Source organism: Apteryx mantelli, chromosome 3 (genome assembly GCF_036417845.1).
Source record: "Apteryx mantelli isolate bAptMan1 chromosome 3, bAptMan1.hap1, whole genome shotgun sequence".
Classification (NCBI taxonomy): Eukaryota; Metazoa; Chordata; class Aves; order Apterygiformes; family Apterygidae; genus Apteryx; species Apteryx mantelli.
Window position 1 is genome coordinate 85,793,522 of NC_089980.1, and position 13,647 is coordinate 85,807,168.

General features: G+C 38.7%; 1 long non-coding RNA gene across 2 annotated transcripts in view; it reads right to left on the reverse strand.

Annotated features, from left to right (window-relative positions):
- LOC136991679 (uncharacterized) overlaps positions 1–13,647 on the reverse strand; it is a 54,640-nt gene that overhangs the window by 25,294 nt on the left and 15,699 nt on the right. The window contains exons 1-2 of one of the 2 annotated variants that reach the window (XR_010883894.1): positions 11,447–11,468; positions 10,423–10,526 (exon numbers count right to left, since the gene is read on the reverse strand). This is a non-coding gene — a long non-coding RNA (uncharacterized lncRNA). Of the gene's footprint in view, positions 1–10,422; positions 10,527–11,446; positions 11,469–13,647 lie in introns of those variants that run through there. The other variant, XR_010883893.1, reaches the window with a different exon arrangement.

Below are 13,647 nucleotides of genomic sequence, written 5' to 3' on the forward strand. Positions count from 1 at the left end.
ATAGTCAATGTGACCTCAAACATGGTATGTAATAGATTCACAAGCAAAAAGAAACATTTCATCAAATGTCACTTTTCTTCATCTGTATTCTGTATGGGTTAAAGAATGGCTGGGTCAGCTTTTTAGACCAATTCATAATTACCATACATTAATCCTTTTGAGCTCAGATTCTGAGCTGAGTGGATGCTACAGCTACCACAGAGTAGAAAAAGAATGGGGGAGGTAACAACGTCCAAGGCTGAAATAAAGACTGAAATTGCAAGCAAAGATATTTTTTGTAATTGCTTCACAAACAAAAACTCCTGCTCTAAATAGGCGCATTATCTGTAAATGTGACATACAACAATTGCTGGTCTATAATGCTTTAGTTCAGTTTTTCTGGTTCCTAACAGAAAAGTACTAATTTTCTCTTACCATATCTGAGTCAAAAGCCAGGCACTACCCTGTCCAAATTAGCTAAATTTCTAGTCCAAAAAAAGGTCATTCACTAATTCTATCGCACCAGTTTACTGGATATGTAATACCCATATCACAGACACAATAATCCATGTAGCCAACCCAGGGAACACATCCAAAGTGTCTTCAGTGCCTCCAGAAATTCATTGGATTACTGAAAAGATGCAGTATTATGGAAAGCACAGGCTGCTTTTCAAAGGAAAGGAAAGATATTTCTAAAACCAGTAAAGTTGTGTATTGAAATGAAGGGTGTCAGAATTTCCAAAATAAAGCAGTTTTTTAACTTTTCAATAAATGTTTCAACATTGCTAATGTTCTTCCTTTCTTTTTCTCCTACTGCTAGAATTATCTATTAATTTCTCTTTCAAGTATTATTTACCCCAAAATTTCATTTTCAATGAATTTTTCATTCAGCCAAAAAATTGCCTGTTTGTACAATTACAACACTATGCTCCAAGTAAGGTCTGAATTTAAGATTTTTTTTTCCCCCCACAAAGTAAATAGGAAATTTCTTGCAACAAAAAACACATACCTGTACTTTGAGGTGCAGATAATTTGCTTTAATCAAGTTACCCACCACATGGAAAAAAAATCAGTAATGATCAAGTATAATGATTTGTGTGAGTGAAGTTGAGGAGAAGGATGTTATTCTGTCAGGCAAAGTGGACACAAGTCTTTAACAGTATTCTATCAATCTGATGAGAGGTCAATCAAATCCATGTTTTACATTTTCCAGACTAATCTAACTTTGCCATCTCTTATCATATAGAAATTCTCATGCCTTTAGACATATTTATCACCCTTGTTTGGTATGTCTCTGTCTGCAATATTTTGTGTAGGTAAGGTGACAGGATGTGATAGGTGGCCATTTTAATAAGAAATGCAAAAGCATGAACTTTTAAGAAGCTAAATGACCTTTACGCATATCTTTCAGCTAGTGATTTGGGATGTGGATCTAAACCCACTCCTGACATAGATTTTGCAATTTCAGAATCATTAAATAATCCTTCACAGATAGGAATATTTGATTATCAGCCACTTATTTACCCTTGAATTTTGGTAGCTTGAAAATGAATGAAAATGAAATCAAAACCTTTGTCTAGCATGACCAGCTTGTGGCAGTGGGTTTTGCAGAGTCCAGCCTCCCCAGCCTCTCCATCAATAGCACATTTCATAGCCTAGTTTTCTTTGTCTTCCAATTCTTCCGCAGCAACAGGTATGACCCAATTCTGGCGGGATGTGAAGGGAGATGAAGTTTGCCTACAAACTTCCAGAAGGCTAAAAGGTAATGGAGAAGACATGCAAAGTGAAAAAGCATTGTGTTGTTTTAATATTGAAGAGCAATATGTAATCAGAACATGTTCTTCAAGTACAGCATTAGGGTGAGGCATTAACAGTCTTTGCAAAGGTTCTGGAGAGGAAAGACTTTTCTCAGAAAAAAAGCATGACAATCAGTTATTCTTCATGCTAGACTCCTTTTTTCTTAAAAAGAGGAAAAAGAAAGGAAAAAAAAAACAGCAGAGTTTAGTCAGAGAAGATTTCCATATGATTTATAGGAGTTGAAGAACTGAATACAAGTTGCACTAAACTGGATTCTTCAATCTGTCGCTGCCAGTGACGGTGCAGCGTTCTCTCTGTTCTCAGTGCAGTCGACTGTGATATTTTATTTCATACATAATTTCATATTTTGAAATATATAATCATACATCATACATCCAGCAAATTGCCCTGCACAGCACTGAACATGTGGTCTGATCTTGTACTGTAAGATTGCCCAGTAAAGTAAGTAAAAGAGAACAATCTGTGAAAAACTGGGTAGTCTCACTTCATTGCTCTGCTCATAACAGGGAAAAAGGTTTACAATCTAATACCCTTTTGCTCTGGTCTCTGAACACTTCTATGCTCAGTGGCCCCCAAAGTTCCATGAAGCGGCAGGGCTTGTGCTGATTTCATTTGATTCCTTCTGCAAGATTACCTTAGCACATCTGGTAAAAATTAGATAAACAGATTAGTTATGGTTCTGTTTTCAGTTAATTTCTTGAAGCTTCTGCCCTCCCTTGTCTATTGCAGAGGAAAGGCATAAATTTCTGATAGGAATAAAGGTTCTCATTACTGGCCCTAGTTAGGTATTGCACAGCCAGTGTCGAGTCTAATTAGATTTCAAGAACTCCAGGTCCATAATTTGTGACAACGGTAGCGTGTGCTGATGATGCAGCTCATGAGAGCACTGCTTGTCCAATAGAGACTCTCTAATCCACAGAAATATGTCACACACTTGTAGTTTTAATGAAACTGTAATCAGCCTAACCCCAGCTACATTTCATCTGCTATGTAAAATTATTTGGTGGCCTATAAAGCAGGCAAAGTGCTTTTTAAAATAGTCAGGCATGAGCATTTTCCTGGGTTTTAACTCTTTAAAGCCTCTTTTTTTCCCCTCATGATAGGATACCTGGTAGTTATAGCAGGGCTGCTTTAGGACAGCAGATAAAAATGTGAACATACTATTTTCTTTTACACCTTGCAGCTTGCTCGCTGCTCTGGAAAAGAATAGAGAGGCATTACCATGTCTAACAGAAGCCAGAACCCATGAAGCCTGTGAATATCTATGGCCAGGATTGCCACCTGCATAATGTTGAAAAGGACCCTTTCATATTTCCAAAGCTGTGCTACACCCTACTTCATTTAAGAACAGGACACTACTGCTATTTTGCAATTGAGAAAAATGAATAGCAGCAGTAGACAGTAAAGCTTTCAACATCCAGTTTGCCAGGAAGTCACAAGTTTTTGAACTAAGGCCCAACAGTGATGATCAGTGAACCATTACCTGAAGCAAAACCTTTTGTTACTTCCTTTGCTTGAGATTTTAAGGTTGGAGCAGTCAGGAACTCCTGCTTGCACTGCAGATGGCAACCTGTCTTTCAAGAGACACTGGTCCCTCAAAACACCACAGACAGTACCTTTTGCCCCTACTAACTTCTAGGTTTCACTTAAATACCTGATCCTAACCTCTCCAGTCTTCAGCTGGCTGAGGTCAGATTAACTTTCTGTTTACAACATTAAGCCTATGGGCAATATTAAAACAGAAGAACAAAACACTTATTTTCAATTTCCTTAAATTTAGGGTATGGTTTGTGAAAATGGGTGCACCAAACATGAGGATGTATATAGGCCTCACAGTGGCTTTCCTGAGTCTCTGTTTTCACTTGAAAAAGAAACCTTTGTCAGTTCTGAACCATCTGTTACCAAAGCAGCAAAGCTCTGCCTGAGTTTGCACAGAGCCTGAAATCTTAACTGAGTTCTGCTCATCTCGTTCAGGTGCCCATGTTGATGTTCAGTGTACCCTGAGAACAAGAGATGTATAGCCAGGGGAAAAAAAAAAATCTTTATTGCATTGCAGTTCAAAAAAATTGACTGAATCAGGAATGTTAAATGTTAAGGCCAAAGAGGGTGCAGTTGGTTCATCTTTTTAACCTGGGATTTCATTGCTAAAATGTTTGGAATTGAGAGTTTAAAATAAGATGATTAAGTGCTGTCAGGAAAGGGCTAAATTCCCTCCTGGAGCAAATCATGGCACTTTCTAGGCCTACAATGTTGCCAGGCTGTCCCAGCAGAGAATTTGGCATGTGGTGTTTACAGAGTTTCAATGCAGAAAGAGCAAAGGTAGGACTTCTCAGACCCTGTGTAAAACTCCCTGTTCTTAGGAGTTTTACTTGTAATAAACATTACAATGACAAGTACAACTATTTCTGTTCACTAAGTCAATGTTTGCAAAGCAAACAGAGCACATTTTGGGTAGTGAATTTTTACCCATAATTTTCCATGTGAACCCTTGTATACCTTTATATTTGGACTCTCTCTATATAGTTATAGTACAAACATATATATATATACATGTATATATAGGATTAGACAGGTGCTTACTTAAACAAAACGCAAATGGATGCTTAGACTCTTTCTACTGCATTTTCCTTTTTCATTTTGGAATAATGAGTTGCACTCCAGAACATCATATTAGTGTGCACTGGAAAAGCACCAAAGCACTGAACTTTAAGATAATTATAATCTTTATAGTTCCTAGTTTCTTTAGAGGGCTAATATTTTTTTTCTGATTTCAGAAAATATTCTGATTCAGAAGGAGCGCTCTTAACAGTCTTAGGGTTCAGACAGAAATGAATAGAGCCATTTAATTAATTAATTTTTTAAAGAAGTACAAAGATTTCATACTTTCTCTGTTACAGCTGACTTTGGTTCTCTTGAAATTTACCATATCATTTAATCAAATATTGGCTAGATGGCAAGCCACCTACAGCTATCAGAAACATTGTGAAACTAAACTCTTTTGCAGCTGCAAACTGTGGACAGTGAATAAGCCTCTACTGAAGGAATGATTTTCATTACAAAAACTTTTCTGGACTTTTTATATCCATCTGATTGTTTCTGTCCCTCTGTCAAAGCTGATTGTGGTATTGCCATCCGAAGGTCATATGGCTGTGTCCGAGTTAAATAAATGGCACATTTCTCTCTTAACATAAACATTGCACCCCCGCTGAGATGAATGTTGTAGTGTCTGTGTTGTGCATGCTGTGGTTCAGCTGATTCGCCTGCTTTCCAGAACAGGAAATTAGAGTAAGGAGAGCGAAAGTAATATAATCATTTATTCACCTCCCCATAAGTTTTTTTGTCTCAAAATAAATAATGACATTTGACCTTTCTCTGAGACAACATGGAAATTAAGACACATGACAATCTTTCTTATGCCTTACCCTTTAGGCGACTACAACCATTTCTCACAACATGCTCTGACTCTCTTATTCCTAGATAAAAATCCAGCCATAAAAGTAACAAACCTTTCATGTCAGCTCGTAGAGCAGTTAACCCAAAAGTCTAGCAATTTTTTTTTCTTCTTTATCTTGGGCCTAGGGAGAGTTTACAAGCCTTTTACAGGTGGGAGCATAGAAATCTCAGATAGAAATTGCTCCTCTGCTCTGCAAAAGGATGGGGAAGGAGGAGCCTTGCTGCCTGCAGCGTGGATCTCTCAGGCTCTGCGTGCACCGAGGGGTCACAGTATTACGCTGCGCGTAGCTCTAACACGGGGCGACAAAGGAGTGAATCCAGCTGATGAGATAAGGAGAGGCTATGCCTGCAAAACTGTGAAAGCATAACTTTCGATTTTGGGGTTAAAATACTAGGCCCATAGAAAGTACATTGGATAGTATGTATAGGGTGCAGTCTGTGTGCGACTGCACAGCGACATTTGTTCTTCCTGGAAGGTTTCCAGATGAAATTAACATCAGATCTGAGAAAAGACAGAGAGTTGTAGCCTTTTGCAGGCAACTGCTCAGCTGCATCACAGGCTATATCTTGTTGAAAAGCAGGGAAAATCAGAGTGTCAGACTGTATCAATTCAGTCTGTTGACAGCTGAGGACAGGACCCTTTCATTTTCCAAAGAGGCTGCTAATTAAAGCAAAGGCAGTAGGAGAGCAAAGGAAGGATGTATTTTGAGTGCAACTGTACTGGAGATGTTATGATACGAAAAATACGAACTGACTAGAAACAAACAAGAAAACATAGAAAACTGGCAGAGTATAATCTTAGTAAAAAAGAAAAAAAAAGAAAAAAAAATCTTTTTTTCCACCCTCTGACAAACCTACCAACTCTGCTCCCTGTCCCCTTACAGGTTCAGCCTGTTGAAGGGTATCCTGCCCCTCTCATTTCTCAGTTCTCTGCATAGCATTGTGCTGGAGTCTGAAATTTGATATGCTGACCACTGACTCACAAATATACAGTGCTGGTTTGTTTTTTGTTGTTGTTGTTGTTACCTTGCTAGCTTCACAAGCTATTGATGTAAATCTAATAATTCCACAATCATGGGGAAGATAATGTTAATGCAAAAGACAGATTCCTGTCAGTATGAGCTCTAGGTGCTGGAGATCAAGTCCTGGATCTACTGGGTGTACGTCCTAACAAATCATAGTGTATCAGTGTCCTTTTGCCCAGCATATACCCATTGGGGCAGCTGCCTGGCATCTGTAATTCTGTTTCAGTGCAGCTCTACCAGAGAAATATTTGATCAGTTGTGAATGTATTTATTCAAAGAATGGCATTCCCTAATACTGTCTATGGAAACTATTTTAATCACCCTATCAGGTTAAGCTACTGGCAATTCATTTAAAGAAAAGAAATAGCATGTACAAAATATATTGGGTGAAGTTTTCTGGCTTGTGTTTTTCAGGAAGCAAATTCTGGCCCTTAAAGTCTATGACTCCATGAAGAGGGAATGATTCGCCTTCATGACAACACACATATGTTCTTAAAATCACCATAAATGCCTGGCTTTTATATTTACAATTTCCTGAGAACTTGTTGTTCGGTAATGGAATCTCTGTAGATAACCTTAAAGTGAATACAACTCAGTTTTACTTTAGGGCTTATCAGATAGTCTTTTAAAGAACTTTCTGCTTCTCATCATGCACAATTTCCACTCATGAGATATGGAAGGCTTCACAACAGGACTATGGAATTTTTAAAAGAAAGATGAAACAAGCAAACAACAGTAACAACAGATCCAAGCATTTCTTCCTTAACGAAATATTGACCATAAATCCAAAGCTGTGGTATTTCAGACTCTATAGCAGAAAACCCAACCTATGGACTATTGTTGTTTTCAGGATAAAGGTTCTGAGCCCTTGAGATGCTGGACTTTTCAAGAGACATGTAGCTTTACCATGCACTATAAAAGCTGAGAGTGGCTGAGGACTTTCAGAAAGTATTTTGCAGTTTGAAATATTAAGCTCAAAGAAAAAAAGCAAAATGTGGCTGTATTGAAGAGCTAAAGCCAAGAGGGTACAGTAGATTTCTTATGTGCTGAGTTTCACTTGGAGGTTTGAGTTAACTTTGGTTTGGTTGCCTGTGTTAACTAGCTAAATTTTGTTAACTTTGAAATTTCAGCATCCTTCTGCAGAATATACTCATGATATCATAAAGATTTGACATGTGTACACAATAGGCCATTTTCTCCACTTCAGCATAGACTGACCGTAGCAGGGAAAGGTGCAGGGCAAGATTCAGGAGTATTTTCTATGTTTAAATGTATGTGTGGCCCCTAAATTATCCAGTGAATTAGAGCATTCTTACGATTTCTTCTTTGGATTGGCATCCTCTCCAGCCCACTATTAAAATTTTTAAATGCAGTAAGAAATAGTTGCACTTTTGCTTCCTTTGCAGAGCTATTATTTTCACGTGTGGGTACTGAATCCTTCAATCCAACAATCTTCTTGGAAGAACTCCTGTCAAGGTGGGAACTCAGGCTCAGATGTGTCTGAAAGAGTATGACAGCTGCTACAAAACAGGATAGCATGATCTGTCGTGACAGCAAGGTGACATGATAACTAGTTGCTCACTAAGGGGCATATGAGTCCTTCATATATGTCCAGATTGATCAATCCCTATGATTTAAATAGGAAAACTATTACAGTAAGGCATCCTTTAGTAGAAATTTCCAAAGATTCAGATGGCAGCAGCAACATACAGAGCGGAGTTATTCAATGATTGGCCTTTCCACTGGCACTGCTTAAGCCTGAGAACTGCCACACACTCACTACTAGGCCACTGAAAATGACTTTGACCTTTGTGATGCACAGACTGATCTCTAAAAAAATTTTAAACATCCTTAAATACTGGAGCGCTGTCTGGCACCCTGTCACTTGTTTTTTGTTTGTGAATTCCTTCTGCACACTGATGCTAGCTGGACATTTTTCTAGTAAGAAGAGCACATCCAATATTGAACATTTCACTCTTGTACAGAATGTCACATGTTCCAACAATTTTGCTTAGGCCATTTTGCATTTGTCTTTCATACATAAAGGAAAGAGCAGGATTTTTGCCCCCACTATAAAAAGTGATCAAGATAATCCCTTGCTGGCAGGTCCATGCTCTTCTCCCTGCTCCCTGCCCCCCTCAGCTCTAGGAACGAAATGCCAGAATAGATAGCAGAATATTAAACAGGAAAAGCTACAGAGAGGCAGAGCAGTTTCTGCTATGCCATTGCAAACCACTGGAGAACAAGTCGAAGCCCCTTTCATGTACCTGGAGAAGGCATATCTTGCCAAGACAACTGCATAAAGCTAATCAGATCTGAACCTAGGCAGTAAAATATGTGAAGCTTCAAATATATTCAGTAGATTACAATCAGGGAGCGCATCTATTTTGCAGAAGTCCTTTTTTCCTATCTATTTATGCTCCATTAACATTCTATACTTTTCCCTTCCAAAATGCTTTTATTTTCTTGAAATGTCCAGCCTGGGACAAATCCATTAGGAAAAAAAAAAGTCTTAATTTTGAATTTCATCATCTTTATAGCTAAATCAGGGCTTGTTGATGGAAATTTTGAAATTTCACTCGGGAGCAAAGGCCTGAATTCTGGCAAGTATATAATTTTTGTCTGTTAGCACTGACAAGGCTGAGCTTGGCAGTTTTGCACAGCTCTAATTCAACACATGAGCATATTCTGGCATGTGTGGAGGTGAGAGACTCAGTCCTTACAGGCCAGCTTTCCCATTTTAACTGTGAGAAGACCTGAGGGAAAGGGAAGGGAAGGGAAGGGAAAGATTCATTCACATTCTTACTACATAGAACCTTCCCCAAGACTTTTTGAGGCCCCATGTGGTGCCTCTTTGGCCCTGGGACAAGATTATTAGATTTTGTGTACATCTTTTGCAGCCCAAAGCATTGAGAATAACCAAAGGATTATGTTATTACCTAGTAGAGTGGACTTCCTGTAATGTAATGCCAAAGGTCTATGTGTGATGGACAGGAAATGAAGATGTGTAGAGACCTGAAGCAATCTCAGAGAGCAGATTGGATTCAAGGAGCCAAAGTTGGTGAAGTCAGCATCTGCCTGGGTGGGTCTATGAGTGAACCATTTGGTTAACTGTGCCTTGATTTTCCCTGGATAAAACTATTTGACTCACTCTAGAAAGAAGCCATGATCAATCTAGCATATGCACAGTGTTGATGATCAGAGGACTAAGATCCTGGAATGAAACAGGAAAAGCCAAAATGACAATGCAGACAGCTGTGATCACCCAAAGGTGCCTGTTTTGTTCTGCTCTGGACCTACTTTTGCCGGTGGATCATCCTAAATTAATGTGACTGACATAGTCTGGGTTTGAGGGCTTTCAGAGCCATTAGGGAGGATGTGTATCTGAGGCTGATGGGAGTGAAGGTTATTTGGGTGGCTGCTGTGTTACAGACATCACCCACCACATTGTGCTTTGGCCACTTGTGCAGTTGTTTCTACCTGGCCTCTCCTTCTCTCTCACACAAAATTAAGAGTATGCTGTAGCTAACACTTTCTGTATATTAACAGGTAAAGTTTATTAAGAGAGCACAAATTCTTACCATGTCATAGAGTTGAGCTGTAATTTGTGCGGTCAAAACCACAGAAGCTTAAACAAAAATTTAAATCAGAATGAAACTAAATCAGAAATGCATGTGTTTTTAAACATCCTTTTTGATTTGGTCTTGTTTGTTACCTCTCATCATATCTAAATACAATGTTATTTTTCACTTTTTGCACAGAAGCTTGTTTATTAAGGATAAGGTGAAATGCAGGTAAGAAAACAAGAACTTAAGAAATGTCCTGCTGCAGCAGACCCATGCATCTCTATTAAGGTATTCTGTCTCTGGCAGTGACTATAGGAGCTGTTATTGAAGGTTACTTCCTGCAGTCCACTCCCTTACACTCCCTCCGCATCCCCATCTGTATCAAGGACCATACGTTCCTGCCTCATTCTTTTAATATCCATGCATGAAGGCACCTTTTTGAACCTGCTGGTCCTGTCTGCCTCCCTCACCCTCCCGTGGCAGACCTCACACTCCTGAAGTTTACCACCTGTTGTATAAAGAAGTATGAAGTACTGCTATTATTTCTTCCCTTAGCATTCTTGTACTGTGGGATGTCCTACCAGGTTTTGTGTTGCGAGGTTGGTCAACAGCAGTTCCACATCCAGCGCCTCCATGATTTCATGAACATTCATCATATCCTCCTCTACCTGTCTCTTCTCCAAACCTGAAAAGTACCAATTTACTTTTGAAAAACAAACAAACAAACAAACAAACAAGCAACCCCCCCCCCCAAAATGACCTCCCTAACAACAACCAGAAACAAGTCTTTTATGTTTACTGGAAGTGGCATTTATCTCACAGCAGTGTTACACAAATGCAATTTCCTTGATTTCTTATAACTGCTGGTTTTGTCTTGTGTAAAAGGCAGAATATTCAGAGCTATTATTTTCACTAAGATAATTAACTAAATAGTTATATCTGTAATTCAGCAGCAGTTTTAATATGTTCTAGAAATATACAGTATCTCTTCGGGCATTCTCTTCATTTCATCCTAAAAAGTTAATAGTGTCATGTTACATTAGAAAAAATATGGTACAATTATTGACAAAGACTTCATAAGAGAGGATGATAATAATAATACCTGGGGGAAATTTCTGTTTCTCTAAGTACAGAGGCATAAGACATTAAAACCAGTGTGATATTCATTTGAACAAAATAGAAGAAGTCTTTACACTAGAGTATGATCCTCATCAGAGTTTTCTTCCCTTTGTTTAAGATGGAAGTATGCTTTGGGGAAAAGCAAGATAAGATACTGGCTGTGGTCAAAATGTGTGTCAAAAAGGGATTCTAATCAGCTACAGATTTTTTACTTCACTCCCTGGAGCTGGAGTGGGGGATTATAGATTGAGCCTGCTGTGTCCTCACTGCTTCATGAAGAGGAATCTTTCCCTTTAGCCCCTGTTTAACTTTCCAACACAGTTATATATGCGTAGGGGAAAGGTGGAAATACAAATGTCTTCACAGTTCTTAACAAATGTTAGGGGAAGAATTACTGTTTGGACTGATTCAGCATTTAATGTCTTCGCAGTTAAGTAATCCTCTGGAAAGCTTGTGAGGGAGGGATTCAAGCATTGCAGTACTCACTTTACAGGTGAAGAAACTCGGGGCATAGGTAATCAAGGAAATTACTACACAGTAAACTCAGCTGTGAATTACAGCATGCCCACTACTACACGGTAACTTCTGGATGTTGCCTCTTTTCAGGCTCTCTCCCATTCAGTATGTGCTAGGGGAGCTAGTGAGGATGAGCTAAAATGAGAAAGAAGAAAATTAAAGGTTTTTTTTTAAAGATGCAAAAATACCTTAGACATACAGACAGATAATATACCTAGACTGTCAGGCAACATTTTTGAAGATATTTAGCTGCACAGTTGGAATTGATTAGGAACTTTAGTCTCATTTCAGCAAATGACTTTTCCTGTTTTACAGACTGTTCCCAATTTCTAATTTCAGTAAGAAGTAATCAGTCAGTTCTTTTTAAAATTTCACCACATCTTGCCTGTGCACCTTTGTACATATTACTGGTTTCTCTTCTGCATCTTTAGTACTAAAATTCCTTCTTTCCAGCTTGCCAGAGGCCAGATAGATTTGTGGCAGAGGCAGGAGTAAAATGCAGAATTCAGTGTCTAGTCCATCCTTCATGAAATCACCTACTGCATGTATTACGCCTGTATTGTATTCTAAGCATTGTTCATCATCAGTTTAAAGTACAATAAGGTGAAGGAAAGTGTGATGAATGCTTATGGCACATGGCAGGCTATCTTTTGACTTACTCTTTTGGAAAACAATAGGGCAGTCATATTTCTCATTTAATTCTTTGTGGTAGGCATTCATTTAACAGACCACTAAATAAAAAGTGGGGCACACTCATTGCTTCAATTTTAACTGCCTTAGCCAGAAAACAAGCATGTTTCTGCTCTAGTTTCCGTATTTTGCACCTAGAGAAACTATTTTCTTAAATGACAGCTCAGCTGAGGGAGTCTCTTGTTTTGCATTTTTTCAGAAATGTACTCCTTTAACAATTACCCTTTTGAGTGGGCTCCAGTTGATTGGCCCATTTGGAACCATCTGAGGCAATGGATAATTTAATGCTATAGATTAATGTGTGGTTGGTTGTTTTGTTTTGTTTTGTTTTGCTTTCCTTTTCCCAACGGCTACTCAAGATGGTAGCTAAATAATTACTAACTAAACATGAGTTCCTTGTATGACCTAGTTCTAATCTTAACATCTTATCTCATATCAGGCATAGCTTCAACATGGAGAGGCAAGGGGCTGTAGGGAGCAGTCCAATTCCAAACACTGTTAATTACAATGATATCGCTTCTAATGGATTTCATGTTTTTATTTCAAGCCCTGCCTCCAATCCCACCTAATAGAAAGAGATGTTTGTTAGGCCACATGTTTCAAAGATGGACGTTAAATGCAGGATTGCTCAGGCCCAAACCAAAATGATTGAATAGCAGTTCAAAGGGAAAAGGAGACAGGGGAGAAAAGGTGCTCACTGGAAAACTCCAGGAACCAGGCGCTAACACAGTCTGGAGTTCTTATACTAATAACCCAACAACATTGCCACTGTGAAATTATTTTTATCTGATGAGCTTATTCTCTCCCCATCTTGGAATCACTTTTGGAATTATCAGTCTTCAGTTGCACCCTTTTTTCCTTCGAAACCTGCCATTCTTTCTGTACAAGGGTGGATTAGCAACAATCAAGGGCAAAGATCTGAACTTCTGACCTTTTGACTGTTGTACACCAGTCAGGCTCTTTTGCTTCCACTTTCCCCCCTTCAGATTAGTTGGCAATCTTTTTCTTTTTTTTAACCAGTCTTTCAACAGATGAGCTTGCAGAAAGAAAATGTTGCCATAATGGCATTTTAAAAATACCACTGGCAATTGCTGATATGACACTACTTTCAGCAGAAATACTTCTCCTTTCCAGATGGGCAGAAACTTGCCACTTTTTTCATCTAAAAGTTTCCTACCATGTGATGTTGACACACATCACTTTTTTTTCCCCCAATACCATTCGAGTATTTTATTTTAACCCTTTCCCTTAAATATCTTAATATCTTAAAATATAAATAAAAGCCAATGAAAGCCCGCAATAGTTACTCTTCCTATAATACATGGTTTTCCAGATACTTGCATTACAGGAGTTCAGTCCAATGATGCCAGCACTGAATCAGTGCCCCTGATTCTGTAGCAATACTTCTCTTCCCTCTTGAAGTGCTCCAGTATACCATGTTGACTGATGAGATAAGTCTTCCATGTGATGGAAAGGCTATG